The sequence below is a fragment of the Felis catus genome, chromosome A1, assembly GCF_018350175.1.
Source record: "Felis catus isolate Fca126 chromosome A1, F.catus_Fca126_mat1.0, whole genome shotgun sequence".
Lineage (NCBI taxonomy): Eukaryota > Metazoa > Chordata > Mammalia > Carnivora > Felidae > Felis > Felis catus.
Genome location: NC_058368.1, coordinates 225572387 through 225586617, shown reverse-complemented (window position 1 = coordinate 225586617; position 14231 = coordinate 225572387). Strand labels below are relative to the sequence as shown.

Below are 14231 nucleotides of genomic sequence, written 5' to 3'. Positions count from 1 at the left end.
GCAATGCCCGACGGAATGGAAAATGACGCAGCTGCTTTGGGAAGCGGTCTGGCAGCTCCCTCCAAGGGGAAACCTAACGTCACCATACGTGCCGGCAATTCCACTCCTAGATGTATACCCAAGAGAGGTTAAATCAAGTCCAGGCAAAAGGCTGTACATGAATGCTGACAGCATTATTTCTATTTGTCCGAAAGTGGAAACAACCCAAATGCCCATTGACAGATGAACAAATGAAGGTCACGAGGCATGCCTGTACAATGGAAGATAATTCCGAAAAAGGAATATAGTACGCCACAATGCGGGTGGACCCTGAAAGCATTAGGCCAAGGTCAGAACAAGGTCAGACAGAGAATAGCACATGTTATAGGAGTCCATTTATATCAATGTCCAGAATAAGTAAATTCGGAGACAGAAAGTAGATGAGTGGTTGTCAGGGCTTGGGGGGTGGGTGGGGGGAGTTGGGGAGTGACTGCTCATGGGTTTGAGGTGATAAAATGTTCTAAAATGGACCATGGTGAGGACCGCACAACTCTGAATATCCTAAAAATCCCTGAACTGTGCACTTTAACGTCTATTTATTTTTGGGACAGAGAGAGACAGAGCATGAACGGGGGAGGGGCAGAGAGAGAGGGAGACACAGAATCGGAAACAGGCTCCAGGCTCTGAGCCATCAGCCCAGAGCCTGACGCGGGGCTCGAACTCACGGACCGCGAGATCGTGACCTGGCTGAAGTCGGACGCTTAACCAACTGCGCCACCCAGGCGCCCTCGAACTGTGCACTTTAAATGGGTGAATCCTATGGGGCGTGAATTATATCTTAATAAAGCTGTTTTGCGGAGGGTGGGGGGTGCCTGGGTGGCTCAGTCGGTTAAGCATCCAACTCCTGATACGGGCTCAGGTCATGATCTCACGGTCTTGAGATCGAGCCCTGTATGGGGCTCCACATTGAACATGAAGGCTAAGATTCTCTCTTCTTCTCCTCCTGCCCCTCCCCTGCAAGCACTCTCTCTTTCTCCCTCTCTCAAAAACAACAACAACAAAAAGTTGTTTTGCTTCGTCTTGAACAAATACTTGAATCAGGCACTTGGCCCAGAAGATGGCAGAGGAAGACACAGGAGCCTCCCCCTCGCTGTGTGCCGGGCCCACCTCCCATACTGAATGTCACCCGCTGGAGCCCCCTCAGACATCCTGCCGACCACCACCCTGCTGATTAAAAGGCAGGCACCAAAGGGGTATGATGGAACCGCAGGCAGAAATGGGGGAAAACGAGCAGTTCTGGAACGAGGATGGTCAGCCTGCACACAAGTGGACCCACCCTGCAAAAACCAGGAGCCCTGGGCTGACCGCAAGGCATTCTGGAGAAGAGAAGGCCAGGAGCAGGGGAGATGGCTGAGTGAGCGCTCAAAGGATTAGGCTGAGGATGCCCAAGTCTCCTTCGGCTCAGACCAGCCTGCTCACTGACCCTGTGCTCCCTACACTCTGGGTGTGCCTTCCCCTCACCCCCCTGTCCCCCTACTGCCCTGCTCCATGGATGTGTTTGCCATCTTGCCACCAATCCAACCCTTCCTGGTTTTACGCTACTTGGGTAAAAAACTTCAACACTGGGGCGCCTGGGTGGCTCAGGAGGTTAAGCGTCCGACTTTGGCTCAGGTCATGATCTCGCTGTCCATGAGTTCAAGCCCCGCATCAGTTCTGTGCTGACAGCTCGGAGTCTGGAGCCTGCTTTGGATTCTGTGTCTCCTTCTCTCTCTTCCCCTCCCCAACTTGTGCTCGGTCTCTCTCACTCTCTCGCAAAAATAAACAAAAAAACCTGCAACACTAACCCAGGGGTCTCACACGAGCGCCCGGTTCAAGGTAAAGTGTACTTGTGGCGTTCGGCCGGGAGAGTTCTTTATCATTCATGGGCATGTATTTAGTGCCCAGACCCTGACCCTGAAATGTCTGGCCTCAGTTTCAGTGACCAGGGGACAGAACCCCGCACATCTCCAAATGCTATAATGCCCCCGGCTGGAAGACACTGGGATGCACAGAGCATGGGCATCTCAAGCGTAACGAAATCAGGCAAACACAGGCATGCAAAGCTACACCTGGGGTTTAGGTGGAAAACTCAGAAGTCTTGAGAAGTCGCCAGCAATCATTCGCTTAGTCTGTCTTAGAAGCCTGTAATTGAAATCACTTTATTAGGCATTATTTCAGATGACTGGGATATCTCGAAACACCGCATTCTGTTTCATTAACAATAAGCGAAAAATAGAATCCTTTTGGCAGAGTAAAGGGGTCCTGAGCACCGGGCTGCAAAATAAGTCAGGCTGGCATCTCCTACAAGGGCAAATCTGTGCACGTGGCTGCCGTCCTGGCGTTGCCTGGGCACGAAGTCATGGCAGTCAGCTACCATTTCCTGTTCTAAGTGCAAGGTCCCGTGACATCAAGAGACAGGTGCAGAGAACGGTGGGCATTCATAATGCCAGGTGGATGCCCATTGCTATAGGCTTCCTTTCTGATCTCCCCAGCGGTCTTGTCACTTTCCACAAAGTGACACGTTTGCCGGCACATTTACGTGAAGTCCGGCAAAAAGGTGCCAGGCAAGAGATCCAATTTCTTCGCTTGCAAGGGACCTGAGAATAAGATATATATTTTTTAAGTCTGTGGGAGTATTTTCTGTAAGATGGAAAAGGATCTCTCTGCAATTACTAGGTACGCTATTAACACTTACTAAAGCCCTCAAAAGTCATTAAATCGAGTTTACTGAGAATTTAAGAGCTACGTTAACAGATCTCTCCGTACAACTTTCTACGACAAGGTGTTTTCCGTCTCTCCACCAGGACTGTGAATGTTAAGGAATCAACTGGTGCATTTGGCTCCATTTTTCTCTCAAATACAGTACTGAGGCAAAACCAGAACTCCCAGGAACTTTGATAGTCTGCAGAGAATTCTACAATTTCGGATTAACTCTCAAACTAAGAACCCCTGTTTGGGATTCATCCTTGTTTTAAAAAATTCGCTACTTCAAAACCAGTAAGTGTGAGAGCATCTAGCAACAGCCATGTGATCAATGGGTTTTTACAAGAAACATCCTTCCCCCTGAACGTACAGACCGGTAAGCAACCCAGACTGAAAGTCACATGGTAAATTTCCTACATCGGCACCGTGACTACCTCGGTGGGTGGCGGTGTGTCCCGGGAAAGCTGAGAAGTGACGTTTAATTCTCCCATAAGGCGTTTTAGTGTGACGGTCATTGTGACTTAGAATCAGCACTGTTATTCTGCTTTTCTGTTTTTTCATTCTTTCATAAACATTTTTATTTGTAAGTACTCTCTACACCCAAGGTGGGGCTTGAACTCACAGCCCCAAGATCGGGGGGCACACGTTCCGTCAAATGAGCCAGCCTGGCACCCCATCGCCTTGCTTTCTGAACTGGGTTCTGCCATTTCCCTGAATACCTAGTTAGAAATGCAGAGTGCTGTGCACGGCCCCAGAAGAAGGAGCCTGGGTCGGTGCATAAGACCCAGAACAAAGGCCAGGCTGAAGCTAGACCTAGGGGTCATCCTCCAGCTGTGTGGAGGATGTGAAGAATTACCAGAAGACGCTGTCACCTGGGCCCCACCTCCAGTGGTTCTGATGGGTAGAGGTCCGGGGTGGGGCCAGCGAACTGGGTTTTGGCAAATCAGCTCAGATGACAGTGGGGTTGGTGACAACCAGGAACCACTAGACAGCATCTGAGATCATAGTCTCCCCTCCGGAGGACAATCTGAGAGCCCTTGCTACAGCCCCTGCCTGAGACAACACGAGGTAATTTGAGCAGAAGCCTCATAGGACAATGAGACCATGGTTAGAAAGAGCGTGGTGTGGTACCCAGCCATGCTTAACAGATGCCATTATTACTCCCAATACTATACTTATGTACCTACCCCTGTGTGACGGGGTGGGGAAAGCGAATGCAGGCAATGGGTCCCATGAAACAGCCAGCATGAACAGATGTGGATCTGAATTCAAGGACTATCAGCGCACAAGGAAGAATCTATAGAATATTAAAAAAAAATTTTTTTTCAATGTTTATTTATGTTTGACAGAGAGAGACAGAGCATGAGTGGGGGAGGGTCTGAGAGAGAGGGAGACACAGAATCCGAAGCGGGCCCCAGGCTCCGAGCTGTCAGCACAGAGCCCGACGCGGGGCTCGAGCTCACGGACCGCGAGATCGTGACCTGAGCCGAAGTCGGACGCTCCACCGACTGAGCCACCCAGGCGCCGTGAGAAGCTGTAGAATATCAACCATCTGAATATCAAGGAAGAAGAGCCTCAGGGTCTATGTGCTTGGGTGACTTAGTAGCACATTTCGGGGGAACAAGAATTCAGAAGCAAGATACCAAAGCAGTGATTAACATCGAACATTGTCTATACGACCGGGGTTCAAGCCTCGGTTCTCCCATGCCCTGTATTTTGGCAAGCCACTCCGTTACAGTTCAAAGAGGCTATCTGTGCGCTGTAATTGCAAGTTTAGCGGGAGGGGGAGGAACAGAGCAGCAGTGCGGGCGGCCAGGTAAAAGTTGGGGAGATCTGCGGATGAAGGAGGAGAGGAGAATGGGGTGAACAGAATGTCGCCAAGCTCTGACAGTCTCTGGCCAGGTTTCCTACTGATGACCCGTAACAGAGCAATTAAAAAGACAGAAATAACACGGAAGCGTTTAAGCACACCTGCCCCATGAGGCTCTTTGCTTTGTATTTCTCAGCAGCAACACCTGATTTTTCTGTGTCCCAATAAGCCCTTGTGAAAAACACTTCATGCTCTAACCCTTGCTCCTAGGAGGAACAGAGCTGCTACTCGCACACTGGAAACTGAGCCGAGTATTAAAAATGTCGGGGCCCCTGGGTGGCTCAGTCCACTAAGCATCCGACGCTTGATCCCTTGGCTCAGGTCATGATCTTATGGTGTGTGAGTTCGAGCCCCATGTCGGGTGCTGTGCTGACAGCCCGGAAACTACTTAGGATTCTTTCTCTCCGCCCCTCCCCTTTTCATTCTCTCTCTCTCAAAATAAACAGACATTTAAGAAAAATGTTTCTATGTCTTCAGAGGAAAGGTGATAATTGCCAACACGGTACAAAAAAACCCCCCAACGGTGTAAACGCTTAAAGTAGCTGCTACCAACAAAACCAACATATGGGGGGAAAAGAAAGATTCAACGTAGGGAAGGTATCGTTACTTAAGAAATAAAAAGAAAGTGATTTCAAATGTTTAGAAGCTGCTTACATAATAACCCTGAAGACCGACCCAGAAAAAAGTATTACTCAGAAACAACGCGTGGTTTCAGATGAGTTCAGTTTTAAGTCTTTGCACGGTGTGTTAGAAGAATTGAGATATTACATGTAATCATTTTGTGGGTTGGGCAAAGCCTATTCAAACGGAGACAGTATTTCTGCACCGAACCAAAGGTCAGCGCAGATGATTAACAATGCAAACGATTCTGTTGCCCAGGCGGATAGTCCAGCAAATTTTCCAGATTTTAGAAAAACAGCTTAAAACGTCTTTCTTTACCTTGCACTGACACCAGACTGGCCTCTGCAAATACCTTTTATTTTTATTTTTTTTAAATGTTTATTTTTGAGATAGAGCATGAACGGGGGAGGGTCAGAGAGAGAGGGAGACACAGAATCTGAAGCAGGCTCCAGGCTCCGAGCTGTCAGCACAGAGCCCGACGCGGGGCCCGAACTCACTGACCGCGAGATCATGACCTGAGCCGAAGTCAGACGCTCAACCGACTGAGCCCCCCAGGCGCCCCTGCAAATACCTTTTAAATCACGCACAGGCAAGCAGGAGACAGCGGGGCCGGAAGTTAACTTTCATTTGAACAATGCTAATTTTTCCACTTCCTCCCAGGTAGAAAGGATAGCTGTGTCTCATGAGCTCCACGGACCGTCAAACTGGAGGAGGCTTTGTGGTCTGAGACACTAATAACGAATTCAGGCTGCCCTTCAACAAAGCCACGTTCTATTTGAACTCTTCACAATGGAAGCTGACTTCTATGCCAACTCTTCCTGCAAACTGTTTCTCATTAATAAGCTTTTTTGAAAGTGTGTCTAAGAATAAAGTCGATGATCTCTTTGTCCTGGCCTCCTTATTCCAGGCTCGGGGCCTTGGGAGTTTTGTTGTTTTTTGTTTTTCCCTAAACATGAGGCACACATGAGGCCACAACTAGGCACAGCCATGAGACTTCCTGCTGAGATTAGCACAGTATCTGATAACTACACAAACAGGCCTCAATCACAGAAGCTGGGAGACAAATCTTTCGGGAGTATCGTTAGCAGTGCGGGTAGGATTACATAACAAACAGAAAGTCAGGCGGCAAGTACATTCTTGGTTTCACAGTATACAGTCAGCCCTCGGCCAGAGACCCTCATAGGAAACTCTTCACACTTACATGCACACTTTAGAAAACGTGTCCCCATACCTGTCGGAGTTGAAATGCATGTACTTTCTGATGTGTGCGCTGACCGAGCTGGGGGGGTTTAAGTCGGCCTGCCTGCCTCTTGCCAAGAGCTCTTTTGTTCAAAACGTACTGACGCCAGGCCTGGGCACTGTGCGAGAGGCTGAGAAGATACAGTCAAGAGAGGGAGCGGAGATCGAGGGAAGGGAAGAGGCAGACTGAGAAATGGATCCTGAAAGTACCTTTAAAAGGTGCCGCACTAAAGGTGCAGGGGCAGACCAAGTTCACCAGGGAAATCACCTCCTCACGATGGTCCTGACACTTTAGTGATGCGACCTGACACGGACAGGTCCACTTTTTGGAACCTTCCTAATCTATCTCAAGGCTGCACAAACACCTCCCACTCCCGGTCACAGGGCTGTTGGAGCATCAGAGAGGGTGGTTACGATGCACAGGTGCAGGGGACCGAGAAGCACAGGCCAAGAGAAGCAAGCACGGCTTGATGTGATTTAGCCCACTGGCTCAATCGTGAAACTGTCAAAGGAAGCCTGCTGTGGCTTCTGGTTCTGCTCGCCCTGCTTCCTCCCATGACCTCTGTGCTCTCAGCCCCGAGCCCATGGCCACACAGCCACAAGGCCCTTCCCTGCCACCTTGGCAGCCAGCTGACACCACGCCCAGCTGGCCTGGTTCAGCACCTGCCTTCCCGTGTCCCAAAACCTCCCACGTGCTCCAGTTAGAAACCTGCCCCACACCTACCCTCACCTTGGAAAGTGCTCCGCCAGGGGCACCTCGGGGGCTCAGACGGTTAAGCGTCTGACTCTTGATTTCGGCTCAGGTCATGACGTCACGGTTCGTGGGTTCGAGCCCCGTGTCAGGCTCTGTGCTGACAGCTCAGAGCCTGGAGCCTGCTTCGGATTCTGTCTCCCTCCCTCTCTGCCCCTACCCCACTCATGCTCTCTCAAAAATAAACAAATGTAAAAAAAAAAATAATAAAGTGCTATGGCAATGACCCACTCACAATATTCTTATAACCTGTACGTGCACATCTACATACACATATACACAAATATCTCCATACACATATGCATATACATATGCATATATAATTATTGCAATTCTTATCTGTATAACCTGGCAGATGCCCATGTTCCATCTGGCAATCAGCCCTCCGGGCAGGTGCTACTCTAATCCCCAATTTATGAACAAGAAAATTAGGACCCAGAATGTCCTTATTGAAGGTCCTGTGGTTAGTACGTAGCAGGCAGGGCTGGGAGTCCAAAATGCCCCATCAGAGCATGCCAAGCTGCTGCCGAAGTGCAGGCTTGCGGACAAATCAGTGTGTGTGATACTTTCCGGGTTCAAAATACTTGTTTCATTTGTTTCCACAGGTCCTAAAACTCCCTTATCTAATGTTTTAAATAAATTTTTTAGTTTTTTTAAATATTTTTTAATGTTTATTTTTTGAGAAAGCACATGTGTGTGTGTAAGCAGGAGAGAGAAGGGGAGGGAGGCAGGACGAGAGAGAGAGAGAGAGAGAGAGAGAGAGAGAGAGAGAGAGAAAATATATCCCAAGCAGACTCTAGGCTGTCAGCATGGAGATTGACGCAGGGCTTGATCTCACAAATCACGAGATCATGACGTGAGCCAAAATCAAGAGTCAGGCGCCCCTAAATATTTTTAAAAGTCACTCTTGTCCACCCATTGCTAAAAATCAAAATTAAAATGGAACAGCATTTTAAAACCGCATCCATGCTACGGAGTTGGACTCCAGTATAATACATCAAATATACAGTGACGGGTAAAATTACAGATTTTCTTTTGTAAAGAAAGTAAAACATCCCAGACAATGACAACTGGACATTAACACTCAGCCAGAAAGCTTGCAGGTCTTCTGAACTCACTAACAGCTTCAAAACTGGTTTGCACAGGTTAGGCTGGGAAGGCTAAGCGAGGACACCAATAAATAATAATTACAAGGTTGCATAAGAACTTCAAATACTGAACCCATAGAGCTTTATTATACTTTATCCCAACAGACCAAAAAGACTGACACACGAGAGGGAAAAAGTGGGCACAACAGGAAAAGTGGGTTTGTCCGAGTCTCCAGTCGAATCGGCCTCTGAACTAGTCACAATACACAGTCCACGCTCTTATTCTCCGTTGCCTACTCCCCTCTTTAAACCTGGGGAGCTGTTTCTGTTTCCATCTTCTTTCCCCTGGGCATCCTTACAACGATTCCTTCAAATCATACTATCAGAAAACGATTTTCTTCCAAACAATTTTATCTACTTCTTTTTCTCTGAAGGATCGATTCCTTTTCCAGCTCAAGGCTGATCCATCGGGCTCCGAATTCTTTACGAAAATCACAGAAGAAACACGTTGCCCTGCGATCAGGCCCACAGCACACATTCACGCAGACCTTTCACTTCCACATAATTTGTTTTGTTTTCCTTCTCAAAGCACCCCTTGATGAGGTAGGTGGAACAGAGAACAAAGATTTCTGAAAATCGAGAGTATATCCAACGACCCACTACACTTTCTCCAGCAACTTGACTAACTGGCTCTTTGCTTTCTCCATATTCACGATCAAAAAGGGCAAATACATAGTTAGGAAAGTATGGCAAGGGGGATATTAAAAAACAAACAAGAAATCTTACTCCGTTGATCTTTTCGCTAATAAATTAACCTACCAGAACCAAATGGCTGGTTGGTTTTTTCTGTTTGTTTTTTGAAAAGCAAGAGAACCTATATTCCACCACTAATTCTCAGTTTCACCCTGTATTCTAATTTTTGTCCTTAAAAGTAGGCCAACCCAACTATGAAATAAGGTGAAAGTCATAGCAACATTAAGAATCAGCGTGATACTGATTAGATCATTCTCGGCGGTTTTTAAGTCAAGGTCTGCAAAACTCAAAATGTCACAAAAACCCCAGTTAAGACACGAAGGGGCTTATGCAGTCTGGACAACGTGTAAACTTTCCAGTAAGATTTTATCTGAAGCAGAGGGATTCCAGATACATATTTCTTTTTTTGAATATAACCGTCTTAATTATCTTACCAAAACACGTAACCGAAGCCTTAACGAGCTGTATAAAAATAATCAAACCTTGTCCTTAAACGAAAGGAATGAGGGGCCTCTGGATGGCTCAGTCAGTTGAGCATCTGACTTCGGCTCAGGTCATGATCTCACAGCTCACAGGTTCAAGCCCTGCATCGGGCTCTGTGCTAACAGTTCAGAGCCTGGAGCCTGCTTCGACTCTCTCTCTCTCTCTCTCTCTCTCTCTCTCTCTCTCTCTCTCTCTGCCCCTTCCCCACTCGCACTCTCTCTCTCAAAAATAAACATTAAAAAAAATAATTAAAAAAAAAAGACAATGGAACTAGTTTTCATAAAGCTTAATTTCCTCCCTTTAAAAAGTTATCCTTTATTCTGAGATCACATCTTCCCCACTTTCAGTATGTTGACACTGTCTTTTAAAATTAAAATGATGGCAAGAGTTATTCAATGCCCTTACCTGACAATGTAAGAGGCAGGATAACTATGTCGGTCTAGAATCTCTGGATGCAGGAATCAGAAGGCCTGGGGACCACCGAGCTGCAGCACCCAGGTGAGGAGGGACATCAAATGCACCAATTGTGGCCAACTGTGTGCTTGGGTTGTATCGTTGCTTTTCTTGTCAAAGTGAAATGAGGCCAAACAAAAACACAAGCTCCTGGAGAATTAATTATAACATTACTACATTTAAGTGTCATAAGACTAAAGAGGATTTGGATGAAGGCTGGCTCGCACCAAGCTTTTTCGCAACACTGAAAACCACCTTGAAACCACTGAAGGGTGGCAGTCATTTCTGGGTGTGAGACGGTATGTTCTAGAACGAATCTGCCAGATCCCTTTTCTTCCTTCTCTCCCACACCCAAGCATAAAGGCTAACACCTGGCTCCCGACAGTCCACGACCATAAAAAAATTCTTTTAGATGTTGGTCATCACGGAACAGCCCAAGTGTCACTCACCAGCTCCCAATGCTGACATTCTCTCAGTTCTCTTTGTCAAAGCAACTAAAACGGGATGGAGACAAGCTGGGTGGGCACAACAGGTTTGTAAGGAGCCAGCTGGCACTGAAAGGCGGGGAATCATTAAAGGACAGGGCGTGCCTTTGGGACGACACTTTCTTTTTTTAAAAAAAAATTTTTTTAATGTTTATTTTTGAGATAGAGACAGAGCACGAATGGGGGAGGGTCAGAGAGAGGGAGACACAGAATCTGAAACGGGCTCCAGGCTCCGAGCTGTCAGCACAGAGCCCGACGCGGGGCTCGAACTCACGGACCGTGAGATCATGACCTGAGCCGAAGTCGGCTGCTTAACCGACCGAGCCACCCAGGTGCCCCTGGACGACACTTTCTAATACGTGACAGGTGCTAAGCATACACAATGCTGACTCATCCCTAAGCACCCTCATATACCCCCCCTTTCCTCAAACCAACCCTGAAAGGTAGAACTGTCACCGTGTCACAGGTGAGAAAACAGATGATTAATGTTATGTAACTGTCCTGAGTTCCTCAGTCGGTGGCAGTCAAGCTGGGACCCTGTTGTCTTTATCACCAAGATCATATTTCATTGCGGAGATACGTCTCTTCAGACTACTTAAGATAAACCACTGCCCTCAACACAGGTGGCAGGGTGACAGAACTTGAAATGTATACAGTCTAGAACACAGCTCATCTTCATTCCTTCATCCACTCACTATTTATTGAACACTTGTTAAGTGGCAGTGTCCTGGGAGGAGCCAAGGTGATGTAGAACAAAATAAACCCGGCCTCCGCCCTCATGGAGCTCAGAGCCCAAGAAGAGGGACACACAATAATCAAACACACTCCTTAATGGTTTTTTAAAATAGGAAGGCATCCAAACAGTACTTCCACAGGACTCATCTCCTAAAGACAATGTTGCTATTAGCTGATTAATGCTGATGAGAACCCAAATGAAAGTAGCGATCACAAAAAAGGAACCAACATCTGGGTCAGATTTCTCAAAGTGAAGTCCTGTTAATGGGCATTAATTTTACCAATAGCTTCTCCTGGTGTTTGGGACTAAAGAGAGAACAGGAGAGGGGAGGGGAGGGGAGGGGAGGGGAGGGGAGGGGAGGGGAGGGGAGGGGAGAAGACAAGAGAAAACAAGAAGGAAAAGAGGAAGGAGGAAGGGAGGGAGGGAAGGAAGGAAGGAAACAAACATTATTATAGAAAGTAAGATTAAATGTGCTTTTTAAACTTCTAAAAAATAACGTAGCCTTTCCCAAACTTGGGTTAGCCAACCCCCCCCCCCCCCCACCTACTTCTCCTGACACCATTTAGGACTAGTCAAGTCTTTGAGAAACACTAGTAGCTGATATCTATCGGCTACGAAGAGAAGGACCAGTCTCACCACCAGACAACTCAAGAGGCTGGTGTCTATCTCAGGATCATCAACCACCATTACTGGAACCAGTTGCCATGGCTGGTTACGGTGTTTAAATACAAGTCCTGGACGGTACAGATCAAGGCTCCTCTTGAGCTGTGCCTAGGGCATCGGCATCCCTCGTGGGCAGGTAAGTTTTTTCAAATACATTTGGAAATAGGAGTATCACTTAGGAAGATTAAAATAATAGGAACTAGAGAAGCAGCACTTTCAGTCTTTATTTGAATGAATTATTTTTAAAGCATTTTTCTCCTCCCATTTTGATAACTGAAAGTAGCATCACTCCATAATCCGCACGTTACGTGCATCTACAGATTGCCACGGCCCAAGCTGCAAACTGCTGGTCAACAGTGATTTTATCCCCTGCCCCACCCATCTTTTAAACAAAATGGCTTTTCCAAAGGTAACTAAAAATACACTCACAAGACCGCTTCTGGCATAATCTTAAGAGCAACAAATTCACATAGAAGCCAGTTATGACCAAATTTGTTATTAACGACACAGTCTTCATGCCCCTAGAATGAAGTACAACTATACGAGCACAAGGTGGCAAAGAAAAAGGTCAAATCAGGACGATACATTTAGAGACCGATGCAGACTTTTGCGTTTGGGAAGAGGGACTTTCCCATAACACATTAACACCAAAATATTTCACGTTCTGACATTCTCTGATATACGCTGAAACCAAATCATCACTGCGGGATCCATACAGAAGTTAAACATCTGGCAAAAACAAAACAAAACAAAAAAACCCCCAGGGGCGCCTGGGTGGCTCAGTCGGTTGGGCGTCCGACTTCGGCTCAGGTCACGATCTCGCGGTCCGTGAGTTCGAGCCCCACGTCAGGCTCTGTGCTGACAGCTCAGAGCCTGGAGCCTGTTTCAGATTCTGCGTCTCCCTCTCTCTCTGACCGTCCCCCATTCATGCTCTGTCTCTCTCTGTCTCAAAAATGAATAAACGTTAAAAAAAATTTTTTTTTTTAAATAAAAAAATAAAGAAAAACAAAACAAAAAAAAACCCAAACCCTAAGATGAACAACAAATTTAGAGAAACATCCAAATGGTGTTAAATAAATGGACTTATTCCAGAGGACACTTGTTCATGCAATATTTGCATTAGTAGACTTCGATGGAAAGAAAAAAAAAAAACAACCCACCAATTTATGTTGTTCTTCCCCAACTCGGTTTGAAATCTTCTCAACATCTCAAAGCAGCTAAGATCCATGCCAGCCACACCAAAGAAATCAACATGGTAGACTTGTACATCTGCCTTGACCTCAAAACAAAAGCCGAGTTGGCTCTTTCAGAGCCAGCGAGATAAAAGCACAGAGGGGCCCAGATGGCTCACACTTTATTCACACAAAGTAACTGAGAAGACGAACATATAAACTATTTATTCAGCAAGTCTGATCCCAACGGCAATTCGAGGCCTGGAATTTCTGTAAGACAAAGAGGGATGCTTTTAGGCGAGTAAAAAATTAATTGGTCTACACAGAGAGCCCTTGGAGTATTAGCCCTTCTGCTTAGCCCGACAATCACAGGAAAGAGACTTTCATCAAAGAACACCACCAATTCACCCAGCTATTTCTTATTTATATTGACCTGACATGAAACCCAACACTCCAACTCCCAGCTGCTCACTTTTTTTTTTTTTTTAAGAATTTTAGAAGGGTGAAGGCTGGCTCAGTCAGAGCGTGTAACTCTTGATCTCGGGGTTGTGAGTTCGAGCCCCACACTGGGTGTAGGCATTACTTAGAACCATAAAAAGTAAATACATTGGCAAGGACAAAGAGGAGGAAAAGGCTGTGCATTTATAGGTAAGCACAACCTAATAGTAACACTGATACCTTAAAACAAGCTCTAAAAAAGCTGGGGTTAGGGGACAAAGTAAAACAAACAAACAAACAAACAAAACAACTCACCCTGGATTTTTCCTGCCATGTAAAATGACTTTTAATTAAAACAGCAGACAGCATAAAAACTTTATTTCTACCTTGGGACTGAACCTGAAGTCTTGCAGGGACAGAATGAAAAAGTAGCTGTTAGGTTCTGGGACCTTTTTCTTAACCCCTGCATGGTTTCACACTTTTTAAGGAAAAGTCATCCTTAAACCCAGAGGAGATGGTCCCTTAGGAATGAATCTCACCCCCAGCCACCTAGCTTTTATACCAGGAAGTCAGGTCCCAGACACTGATGGACCCCAAAATCGCTTCTGTCTACGCAACAGAGAAGTGGTAATAAAGATCCTCTTACATGACATTTTAAAAATCAGAGATTTGGGTGACACGTTTGTTATAAGGATCAAAAGAAGATCAATCCAATGAAAATACTTTACAAACCACACAGAGTGATATAAATGTCAGGC

General features: G+C 46.3%; 1 protein-coding gene across 4 annotated transcripts in view; it reads right to left on the bottom strand.

The window, feature by feature from the left end:
* MYO10 (myosin X) overlaps positions 1–14231 on the bottom strand; it is a 229275-nt gene that overhangs the window by 145577 nt on the left and 69467 nt on the right. Inside the window, exon 2 of one of the 4 annotated variants that reach the window (XM_023239418.2) lies at positions 9932–10129. The exons of the other annotated variants lie outside the window; for them this stretch is intronic. The gene's annotated coding sequence lies outside the window, so the exon portion shown is untranslated. The remainder of the gene's footprint in view (positions 1–9931; positions 10130–14231) is intronic. 4 annotated transcript variants of the gene reach the window in all.